General features: G+C 35.3%; 1 pseudogene; it reads right to left on the reverse strand.

The window, feature by feature from the left end:
* Nucleotides 1-2,625: 2,625 nt before the first annotated feature.
* LOC100916798 lies at nt 2,626-6,415 on the reverse strand (annotated as a pseudogene).
* Nucleotides 6,416-11,321: the final 4,906 nt, after the last annotated feature.

Raw genomic sequence — 11,321 nt, forward strand, 5'->3', positions numbered from 1 at the left:
CCAGGGATGATATGAAATAGATCGTATGCTCTGTGAAGAACCTATATGGTGACAGCCAGCTCCAAGAGGTCCAAGAAGTTGGCAAGTTGAGGCAGAAGGTAGCATTCCATGATGGTGATGATAATAAGGACCCTGTAATTGTGGCACTACATTTCTTTTTAAGTAGCAAAACCAATGTCCCAGAATTGAAGGCACATTACTATTTGTGGTTATGCCTACAAATCCCATAGAGTTCAGGCCCTCAGAGAGAACAGATCTAACTGGTAATGACAGGATCAGAAGGTCACAATCGGGCCCCTTCTTGTTCCTTTCTTGCACTTACACTTCAGGAAAACTAGTCGAGTTGCTTTTCCCTGTATATTACTTTTCATCTTCAGTCTACTGGCCTTTAAACAGGTTTTTCCCATTTCTGAAATGTTCTACATCCTCACCTGTGCTTCTTCTAACCAGTACCCTTCAAAGCTCAGCTCAAATATTACTTACCCACTACAAAAGACCCTCCATATGAGACATAGAGGAAAGCCAAAATATTCATTATAGAGGTAGCCACATAATCTGTGAACTTGACAGCACATCTACTTCAGTGTATTTAAATCTGTCAAAAAGATCAATCCATATATTTTTTGCTTCTATACTATAAGCTCTGTATTATTCTTTAATACTCCTAAACTGATAATTTTGTAATTTTGAGGTCCTCTATGTTAGTTTCTCTATTTAACATATAATTATATCTAGGTCCCAATTAGTGTGAATAATGTATCCTCTGAAGTGATTAGATTATTCAAATGGACATAGACTATTTCCAAGTCAAAACAATTACATAATTATTAGTTCAAGTAGTACAAATCCAAAAATATTTTTTCACATTAGTGGCTTGATTATTAGTACTAATCAGGACCTACCAGTATACTGGGACACTGAAAGGCTAAACAGATTTTGTCATGATCACATGAATAATAAATAATGGGGCCAGGTTTAGAACACAGGACCTCTGATTCCAGATTCAGTACCACACTGAGCCACCTGACATTACAATACTGGCTAAGAGCAGGGTATTTGCTCTGGTAATACTACACACTTTTGGATATGAATGATATTTACCATGGAACTCAGTGTTATTTGGCTCCCAGGTAATTTCAGTTGGCCTCTATGGTTGGCAGCTGAGTAAGTACTTGGAAACAGAACTATAGACAATAAGGGGACAGAACATGATTTATTTCAACTAGTATTGGATTAGCAAGCATATTTCAAGAATCCCAGGAATCAAAGATAAATGAATGGCATAGAAAATAAGATTTTGTGATGGTTCTCCAAGTAGAAAACTGGTTTTTGTAAGTAAGGTTCCACTGGAGAATTGTCAACTGTTTTTTTTATCACCACTGTGGAACACTGCCACAAGACCATTTTCACAATGAGCAAGGTTATAGCATAAGGTTGAAGACCCCAGAGTTCCCTGAGGGCCCAGTCACAAAGTCTGCCATAGTAAAAGAGTTGTAAAACAAAAGGCAAATAGAGTTAACTGGCAAGACAAGGCTCTATTAGGTCCAGGCACTGGTGGTTCCATAGGGAGCTCCATTACATAAGCATCTTTTTGTTTCTCCTCTTCCTTATATCATGGTGTCTCTTGGCCAGGCAGTTCATGGTGAGTGAATGAATAATTGAATGAGTTATTGAAATGCCTCTTATGAGACACTTAGCTATATGCCAAGGGATAGGATACAAAAAGGCCATTTCTGCTTTAAAGAAGCCTAGATTCTAATAGGTAAAGATAATTCATCAGGTGGCGATGTGGAAAGAAGAGGGAGAAGGCAGATGGTAATATATCTTTTTTACTGTCATTTCCACTTTTGAAGTTGTATCATTTTGACCTGACAATGCCATTTTAACCATGCCATGACAAGAAGTTACTTTTCGAGGTAAAAAGCAGGGGTCAGAATCTCTAGAGGATTTGTTCCCTAGACAACAGCCTGAGACTAAGGAAAAAGGGAGAGGAAGCTGTTATTACTAGGGATGTCTGATCCTGTCTGCCTCTATCGGGGTGCATGGGAAGAGGATGGCAGTGGTTTTGCCCAGATGGCACGTGCCATCTCCATCTCAGACCTTGTTGGGGTGGCTAGCTTGCCTGGGGTAGCAGAGGCCTCAGCCAAGTAGGTAGAGTGCTTTACAGGGACTATTCATAGCTAAGTCCTTCTCCTCACACACAGAACCCCCTTCCCTTTACCAGTTTTCTAAGCACTTTATCACAATTTACATGAGTACTTTGATATGGTTGGATAGCGCCATTACGACCTACATCTAGTTCCATGAAAAGACAAGCAGGATTTCTCCGCCAGGTCTGGCTGCAGAATTTCCTCAGATTCCAGACTGCTGTCCGAGGGTGGGAAAGTGCTAGATCAGACAACTCTTATTGATTATTAGGTATTTATGGTTGCTGTAAACCTGGACTGAAGGTCTAAAAGGTATAGTCAGTAATTAACTCCCACTTTGGAAGGTGTTGCCAAAGGCCATTCAGGACTCATCACTCCTTTCTCATCTCAGCTTACTTCAATAGTTTCCTAACTGGTCTCTCTGATCTTTCCAAACTCAGTCTCCACACATCTGATATATATATATGTATTTTTTAAATCAGACCAAAGCTTTTATTCATTCATTTCTTGCATTTAAAATATTCTTCGATGACATCTTTGGCTTGAGATTTCTTGCCATAGTCCTTAACAACAATGCAACTGCAGCCAACCACTTTATGGGTTTTCCCTCTCTGTCAGTTTTACAGAGGCCTACCCGTTTCCCCAGCTTCTTGTTGTCATCAACCCTGATCAAGCTGATTTGGTGTTCGACACACAGGCCCTCAACCAACTTTACATACGTAGGTTCATCGCAGTTGGAAGCAGGAACACAAAGATGGGCTTGGCGTTGGTCCAGGGCTTTGGCAGCTTCATGAATTCCACCCGCTAAGCCATCGTGGATGAGTGCGGTCTTCAGCACTTCTCGGAGAGGAGTGCTAACCGTCCATTACAACCTCCAGCAGTAATGCCTTCCTCGGCCATGGCAGCAGTTGGCGGGTGAAGCTAAATTTTGAAACCACCTGGGAACCTCTGCCTCCCGCTCTACTTAGCAGCCACAGGGAAAGAGCACCTGATATTCTAAAGTACAAACTGGACTATGTCACTCCACTCCCTACTAAAAAAACCTCAGTAGCTCTCTACTGCCTCCAGGATCCATAAACTCTTCATTTTGGCAGTTAATACTTTAAAATCTGGCTTCAACTTAAATTTTCAGGCTTGACTACACCTTACTTCTTTTCATGGACTTTACACTCCTTACTGTTTCCTGGATACTCTACTTACTCTCCCAGGCTTTACACAGATTGTTTGCACAAGTCTAAAATGTTCTTTCCTCCTCAGAACTACATCTTGGAACTTATGGCCTCCCCTCAAGCCTCAGTTCAAGCATCACCTCCAGGAAGAGACTTTTTATGTTCAGATCCAAGAGAGTCTCACAGGTAACAATCTGTTCTGCAGTCAGAAGGCAGTTATAGTAGTCCTAGAATCCATGAATTTTACAGAATATCTACCTCAGAGTACTTAAATTAGTCAATCAAATATATCCATCTGTTTTTTGCCTGCATACTTCAAACTCTGTCTTAGCCTTTATTATTCTTGAATTATACAATGAAAATAATCTTGATAATATGATTATAAAGTCATCAATTCTCTCACTCTCTAGATTGTACCTTGTGTTTATTTATATATTTTCTATTTATTCATTGGCATGCATGTTATTTCTACTCAATAGAATGGTAGTTCCTTGATGATAGTAATAATTTTGTTCTTGTCTTCATAATTCTCCCTCACCCCCAACACCTTGCTTCAATGCTGGCACTCAATTGTTGTTTAACAAATGCTTAGATGAAAAGAAATTGAAATGAATTATTACTAAAAAGGAGAAAATATGTATGTCCTTAGAATCATTATGAGAATTTAAAACTTATATTGGAAACAATATTACTCTGTGGAACTAAATAGATATGTGGTTCCAAAAGCTGAACTATGTGGGAAAGTTAATTTAATGAAATAAAGAGACCATTTTTAATAATAAACTTAGTAGCAGTTCAGAAAAACTACCTCTATGAAAAAGCTAAATAACATCAACTACTATGTAGTTATTATTTTGTTATGTTGCACATTTTATCTGATGGGAGAGCTCCCACAACCCCAAATCAAAATGGTACTTAAAACATGTAAAAGCAAAAGGGGGATACCATAGTACATGTCTTATCGTAGTCAAAGTTGGCGGGGGGTGGGGGTGTGTGTGGGGGGGTGTGGGGGGTGTGGAATGTAGCAATTTGTTAAATGCAAAACAATACCTTGGGTCAAATACTCTTACACATATTTAAACAAAAAGGTGATTTCAAGATTTGATCAATGGAAAAGGAAGTTCTCATTTGCAAAGAATATTTTTGCAATACTCATTACAAAGAATACTACTACAAACAAAGGAAAGAAAAGGAAAAGAAAGGAGAGAGAGGAAAAATAAAAGGAGTGGGGAAGTTCTAATCAAGTTCACAGACCAGGATTATCAGAAGTAGGCATGAGAACTTCCACACAACAAATGAATAGAAAACTATTTTAATTTTAAACACAATTTTCATTAAAATTTCAAATAATTTAGAAACACCATTATGAGAACTACTACATAATGAAAAATAAATTGTTTACATTAAATAGACTAATGTAGATTTTAAGTTCTGTCAAACAGCAAAAGTAAGGTACAGACCTAGAGAGAACTAATTCAACCCAAGAAATCATAAAGAAGAAAAAGAAGCAAGTGGGTAATTTGTCATACTAGCCCTACTATTACATTGCATTTAACTAATCAGTTACTTTTGCAAGGATGTGCATTCTTTTGATAACAATCTTTGATTGATATTCATTTCACTAAAAAAAAAAAATGATAGACTAGAGTTAATCTCCAAAATGGAAATATATTTTATTTCCTGGACAATAAAATCCAGAACAAATATACTGAATCTTAGTATGAAAAACAAAGATGACTTAAATGATTTTCCTCCCTTTCATTTAAAGAATTACAACGAGTGACACATTTGGTGAACTCCAGATGATCAGTGTAAAGTGATTCATGCAAATCAATGGTAAGAAGAGTTCTAGGATCATAAGGGCTGGAAGAGTAGGCTAGAGCCAAATTATGGAGATCCTGCATTGTTTTGAAACTCATTTTTGTTCCTACACAATTGATAAACTAGAGAACAATCTGAGCTTAAATTTTGTTTGCTTCCATATGATTTTGTCCCTGAGAACCCAGAAAACCTCATACTAACTCAAAAACTGCAACTCTTCCAAAGTCTACTTCTATGAGCAAACTTTAGGTCTTTTTCAAGGTAAATCACCATGCTAAATGATTATCTTCTGGTACAGAAAAACTTGTGAGCTCAAGAAGGATGGTTCCCTGCCTACCCACCCCCATCCATCATAGCCAGTGCCTATAGCCTGGAGTTGTGGTCCACTAAGGGGACCCTCTCACCTACAGTGACTAGACTTTGCTAGCCCTAGAATTGTGAGAATCAGGACACAAATCAAGCCCAAGCACTGTAGTTTTTATGTATTTCTTAACCATTCATATGCATAAAACATTAATTTATTAAATTCCTATCTTTTATTAACGTCACTGATGAAGTCTTTTAATGTTTTTCTCCTAACCTCCTTTCTCTTCTAAAACCTTGTGGTTTTTATTGTATGATTTTGCATAGCATGGTGATTTCTAGGAACACATATGTTTGCTATAGCAGAATTGACTATCTCAAATAGTATCAAATTCCTAAAGAAATATATTTGTGCAATGTAGCATAGAGGAAAATAATATGGGGGTAAGTATTGGACAAGTATAATTTTCATTTTTAAAATCTTAACCTGTATATTTTTGAGGAATAGGTAGCAAATATTTTAGATCAAAAACTCAAAAAACAATTTACAAAGAGTCCTCTTATCAAAATAACAATCTTGGAACATTCCATTGACTTTTCAATATATTCAAATCATGGGACTGACTTATTAAACTAAACTATTTTACCTGAAAGGGGGAGCTGTCAGGAATGGAGCTCAACTCTTAACAATGAAACTTGTTGCAAGAAATGGAGTGCATTTTCATTTGCACTGGATCCAATCCAAATAGGAAAAAAAAAAAAAAAAAAAGAACTCAGAAATAGGATGTCCTTTCTACCTTTACGTTTGGTCAATGGTTTATTTGTCATGGCAGCACTGGGAAATGACTCTCCAAACAACTAAATAACTCAAGAATATAAAGAGTGTAAATGTATACACACATTAAAATGGCACAGTTTTGTGGTTTTGAACATATTTTCTTGCCAAATACCTCTGCTAAATATTCTCTCTAAAATTATACATGAAGCAGCTTATTTGTATTTTATGTGTTTTTTTAGGAGAATTTTTTTTTAAAATAGTATTTTAGGAACTAGACTCCTACTCCATTATACTTTTTCCCTTTCTTTGAGTATCAGAGCTTCTCTTGCAGTGTTTATATAGAGATTTTCCTAATTTAGTATTCCTGGTAATATTTTGGGGAAGTGGAGAAAGGAGCTGCTAAGGAAGTTTATCAAAGCAGATAAATCTGAGGAGCTACCCAACCAACCTGATATGATTATACAGTATGGCAGTTTTTTGGGGAGGCATTTAAGGGGTACCTCCCCAAATAGGAAGGCATCTTACCTGCACTGCCTGAAGGATGTATAACTGATTGAGTGTCATGGAGAATAGACCCGTCAGACTAACAACTTTTTACTATAATCTATTTTATCATTTACAGTTGGTTATCTAAGCCAAGCTTCTTCCCTGAATTCTGTTCCACACTCCCTCTTACTGCTTGTCTTTCAGTCATCTCATAGTTTATCAGAAACTCTACCAGAAGATTAAATAGGAAATAATAAATATGTCAATCTATATCAAGTTTTAAAGAACTAGAAATAAATCCAAATTAACTGACACCAAGTTTTGCAATTCTAACTCAGCCCTAGTTTAAAAATGTGGTAAATGAAAGAAATGACTGTGATAATGAGTAATTATTGAAGCAACATAGTGAGTAGAAGCCTGGACATGAAGTTAGGAAGATGTAAATTGAAATCTCACCTTGACAAAAATCTTGTAACATGTACAAGCCACTCAACTTTGGAGAGTCTCAGATTCATTTATAAAATGGGGACATCACTTTTTATAAAGCATAAATGAGATACTATATATAAAATATATAAGTCCCTGCAAACTTGGTGTTGGGGAATAGAATGCTGAACCTGGAGTCTGGAAATTCTAAAATTCAAATTCAGACTCAAATCCTTATTTCTTTCCTTCCTTTCTTACTCCTTCCATCATTCTTTCTTCTTTTTTTCCTTCTTTCCCCTCTTCCCCCTTCCTTACTTGCTTTCTCTCCTTTCCCCCCACTATAATGGAAAATGAAGTGTTCATCACCATAGGAGCCTTAGGGACTATTCTATAGAAAATCTTATTCTTTTTATTCTGCTACTACCATTCTGTTTCCTTATTAGAAAAAAGAAAAAGGATTACTCTAGCCTAAATTCAAGAATATATTACCACTAATAATGGAACATTAAGTTTTAAAGCAACTTCAATGAGAAAAAAATTTTCACTATGAAACTTTGCCCTCTGGGACACTGTACACCACTCATTTCCTTACCCTGCTGTGAGGAATTCCTTTTTCTCAAAGCTGTCCTGGACATGAAAGGAGTAATCTTAGGTGTTGTACCATAGCCTGAAATGAACCAGAACCAGAAAAGAAAAACAAAATATTAAGGCTGGGCTCTGGATCTGTTTGTAGCAAGCTTTGCAACTATTGCTCAGGAACACTGTAATATAATCCATACATCAATACTAGAAACAAAATATAATGATTTGAAAGGCAAAAAAATCAGATAATCTAAAGGACACACACCCTTGATATATTTAAAGACCAAGCAAGTGATGCTTGGGGAGGAGGGAATGCAGATAGACAAACAAAAGAAAAAACTAGTAATGTCTTATTTAATATTTCCCTTAAATGTTGGACTAATGGAGTAGGAGGATTGAATAAAGATATGTTTTTTTAAAATATGCAAATACCTAATCTTAACGGAAGTTTAGTTTATGTCACCTAGTTCTACAAAATGAGCAAATTCCATGCTGAATTGGGAAATATAGTTTTACAACCTAATTTACCTTCTATATTTAAAGTTTATTATTCTATATTCTATAAATGTAGAATAATACCTTTTCTATTTATTCTAGCTGGTCATGTAATAGATAGAGTACTAGTCCTTGAGTCAGAAGATCTGAGTTCAAATCTATCCTCCCCACTTATTTAACAATGTAAATCTTGGTAAGTCATTTAACCGAAGATTCCTCTCAATTTCCTCAACTATAAAACAGAAACAATAATAGCGCCTAACACAGAATTATTGAGAGATTCAAATGAGATATTTATAAAATGCTTAGCACAGTATCTGAAACATGCTAGGCATTTAGGTAATTTTTGCTTTCCTCCCCCCTTATTTTTATTCATGCCCTATCTCTTTACTTGAAGCATGAAACTCATAGAGAGCAGAAATCATTGATATTTTATGAATGAACAAATATCTCCTCTGCTTGCTAAACTATAACTATCCTGCAGGCAGGGAAGCCATATCTTATACTTCTTTTGAATCTAGTTCTAAGAATATCAAGTGTGGCACTGCTGGTTATCAGAATTACTCAGCCTTAGGGATCACTTCTCAAAAGCATTCATTTGATTTTCTATCTATTTTCTTTCAAGAAAACAGCTAAGAACATTGAATCTAAGAAATAAATATCCTAGAACAGTCAGAGATTGAATCCTTAATGATGTGACATATAGCTATAACTAGAAATTTTGGCCCATGGGGCAAGCAACATAAAACCTACTTTCAAGTCAATTTTGAGATTCATTATGTGAAAATAATAAGTTGTAAGAGGACTACAGGACATAAGTCATGAGATAGTCCCTACCCCACAGAATAGAAAGAGCAAACTTAAGATATCTTGATAATCTTGCTAACTGTATTAAAGACAGTTTTTCCTATGTTACTGACATCTAAGTGATTATCAAATTTAAAATTCCATAATCTTTTCTTGTGCTTTCAGAAAAGAAGTTTTTCTAGCATAGATTTTCACTGTCCAAAAGAAATTTGATAGTTCTGGTCCCATTGTGAGGAGATGGACAGGCTGCCTTACTTTAGAGATGTCAGTCTTGATCCCAGTGTAAAGGGTAGGAGATCAGACAGTAGTACTAGTAGATTCCTAGGTTGTCTTTGCATTTTGTTTTCTGGTATGTCTCCCGTTAAATCTTCATTTTGAGCCTTTTCTTAAGTGTAACAAATAAAAGCAACCCTCATTCCAACACTAACTGACCCTATCATTCTATTGCAAAGCTCCATTTGGCTCAGGAATAATTCTGATATTTTTATTTAACTCATTATTTTAAATTTTTGTACTCTGTAATTTTCAGTGCTCTGGGGGCAAAGACTCAGTCCCTATATTCTAATTATGACATGTAAGTAAGTTCCTTACAAAATATACATTAAAAGATGACAAAATGCCAAGATTGAATGTCTCCAATTTTCACATTTCTTTGTAAAACTTGGGGAAAGGAATAATTTCATTGTGATAAGATATTTCTTAGAGAAGAAAATCCTTCTATCAATGCACCTTCTTTGCAACATAAAATCTTGGATAATTCCCTGAAGAAATAAAAATTTCCATTTAAAATCCCTAAAAAACAAGGCATATCTAAAGACAAGGAATATTTCTTTGAATTATATATAATACTGATCTATATAGAAATTGCCTTGAATGGTAACCCAGCTCCTCATTCCCCCCCAAAATTTTCTTTGAATGGGAAAAAAAACTTGTATGAACTAAAAAAAAACCAAAAAAAAAACCACTAATTACTTGTCCAACTAAGATTTTTATAAGAGGCAAGGTTGTTTTGTTTTGGTTTTTTTTTGGGGGGGGGGAGTACATAGGAAGTAGATATACTATCTTCTGATCAAAAAGTTAGTTCAAGTAACATGAAGATAAGCTTTTGGAAATCAGTTTTCCAGGGGAAACTGTGTAATGATGGCAATTCAATCCCAACCACTTACAAATTGGTTTTTAACCATTTATAAGTGATCTGTAAGAATCACCAAAGAATTCAATTCTACAGAATATGAACTATAGCTAATATAATCACAATGCATCCAAAATGTATAAGTCAACAAAATTTCAAGAACTTTTTCAAACTTTAATAAGTTGGCCATTTTACCTTATTACAATGTATGTAATTCCTGAAGTGCAAAGGTATTACTTTTTTTAAAAATCAATTTAACAAAGATGGTCAAACTGACAAGAAAGCTTATAGGGTATAGAAAGAATCTGCTTCCAATTTGCCTACTAAATATTCTGAACAATATCTGCTTTCGAAATGAAGCTACTGAATTAAAAAAAAAAAACAATATCTTGCATTACGCATGTGTACCTTCTATAGAGTATAGACTATAGCTAATATAATCACAATACAGCCAAAATGTACAAGTCAATGAAATTTCCAAGGATTTTTTCAAGCTTTAATAAGTTGGCCATTTCTTGAACAATAAAAAGTTCTAAAAGAAATTAAATGGTTTTAGGCATTTGAACAAGGCCTGTATGACCATATGAGCAGCTATGGATCCACATAGTCTATAATTCTGTATCATCAACATGAAAAAAGGTATTACTAGTCTAGCATCAGGAGGGAACCAGCAATGGTCATGAGCTTGAAGCTGAGCTATATCTTCTTTTCTAAGAATCTTTGTAAACAAATGGAGGACATATGAAGATGACCTACACAGAGGAAAGGAGCTATGGGTACCATGAAAGAGTAGCTTCCACTGGACACGGTTTGAAGACATGATTCATTAAACTATAATATTTTAATCAAATAAGAATTAATCTCTATATAAAATAATATGCATATGAATGCACAGGCTTGATCAAATAAGATTTACATCTGGAAGGGCCCTTAGAAAGATCATCTAAAGCAAGCCCTCCATTTTACAGATAAGGAAACTGAGAAATCACCAAGGGTCACAAATCTAGCAAGTAACAAAATTAGGATTTGAACCAAAGTCCTTTAAATTAAAACCGAGTGATACTTCAAACCACAATCAAGAGATATAAGCATTTAAGAGCTCTCCCTATAAAACTCTTGCCTTTTAAAGCATTAAGAGCTTGAATTAACCTGTAAGAAACAACACTAAGCCATTT

Source organism: Sarcophilus harrisii, chromosome 3 (assembly GCF_902635505.1).
Source record: "Sarcophilus harrisii chromosome 3, mSarHar1.11, whole genome shotgun sequence".
Classification (NCBI taxonomy): Eukaryota; Metazoa; Chordata; class Mammalia; order Dasyuromorphia; family Dasyuridae; genus Sarcophilus; species Sarcophilus harrisii.